Below are 1319 nucleotides of genomic sequence, written 5' to 3'. Positions count from 1 at the left end.
TCTGCTATGTTCTCAGCCCCAGGTTTCAAAGCTCACAAACAACTCTTTGGGCTATTTGACATACATTACATGAATCACAGGTCTCAAGTTTTATTTCCTTTCAATATGTAGAACCTAGCTGAAAATTGAGACAGAAGCAGCTTGGGTGGGAGCAGATGCTGTAATGTAGGGATGAGTTTAGAAAAACACAGCATGGGATTTATTAACAGTAAAAGGACAAAACAAGGAAGCAATTGGCTCCCCTATTACCATGTGAGCCTTGCAGCCCAAAGTGACACATGCTGTTGATTATATTTATATCTCCATGAATGGTGGAGTGGACACAAAGCCAATGTTCAACAGAAGAAGAATGGACAGATAAAATAGTGTTAAAATAGGGTTAAAACAACAAATGAAATTCCTATGCAACTACTGAAAAGCTACAACTACTGAAAAGCTGCATTAGACTGACTGTGATGGCTACCACCTATAATCCCAGAGTCTAGGAGATTGAAGCAGGAAGATTGCTTTGAGCTCAAGGCCATCCTGGTTAACACAGTGAGATTGACTTTGTAACCTAACTACTGAGTAAGACCTTGTCTCAAAAAAACCTAAAAAGAAAATGGGAAGGAAGAAAAGAAGGAAGGAAGAAAGAGAAAGAAGGAAAGACAAGTTATAATAAAGTGGGGAGATTAACAGTATGTATAAATAAGAAAAAGGAAGCTGGGCTACAACAATGCAGAAAACATTATTATTTATAAATATGTAACATGTTCATAAAAGTAGAATACATGTTCATTTGTTTGCATCTGAAAACAGAATAAGGAAGATATCAAATGGATATGTTTGTGGTCTTATGTGATATTAAAAAAAAATTTTTTTTAAAGTGAGGTCCTGGCCTGGTCTTGCCCCTAGGGGCATTGGCGGTGCGGCTGCTGTGTCACATGTCTGTAGGTGGCAGAGAGGAGAGAGGCTATGTCTATGCCCGGTGTTCTGACTAAAGAACATACAAATGAATAGTAAGCTAACATTTTCTGAAAACAGCGAACCTGAGACAACCACCTGTCCCACACAGGGGTTCCAGAGACAGGAAGCTAATCTGAGGTGACTGTCAGTCTGGTATCTTGCAAGCCTAGGGAGCAGACAATGCCTGAGATGACCACAGCTGGTCCAGTAATGTACAGGTGGGGCATAGCACTCCTAAGATCACTCCTGAGATGACCCCAGACCCTCAGAGATCCTGAAAGTCACTAAGAGGAGCATGAAAGTGGTGGAGAAATGGAGGAGAAACAGAAGGTTGTGGACACAGTGAAGAAAGACAGGACTGTAGACTTGAAGGT

At 40.8% G+C, this 1319-nt stretch overlaps 1 non-coding gene across 1 annotated transcript; it reads left to right on the top strand.

Annotated features, from left to right (window-relative positions):
- Positions 1 to 883: 883 nt before the first annotated feature.
- LOC115032690 lies at positions 884 to 1011 on the top strand. Its single transcript, XR_003838319.1, has one exon. It is a non-coding gene; the product is annotated as a small nucleolar RNA SNORA17 (small nucleolar RNA).
- Positions 1012 to 1319: the final 308 nt, after the last annotated feature.

Source organism: Mus caroli, chromosome 11 (genome assembly GCF_900094665.2).
Source record: "Mus caroli chromosome 11, CAROLI_EIJ_v1.1, whole genome shotgun sequence".
NCBI classification, from domain to species: domain Eukaryota; kingdom Metazoa; phylum Chordata; class Mammalia; order Rodentia; family Muridae; genus Mus; species Mus caroli.
The sequence above is the reverse complement of the archived record's forward strand: the minus strand, read 5'-3'. Positions and strand labels throughout refer to the sequence as shown.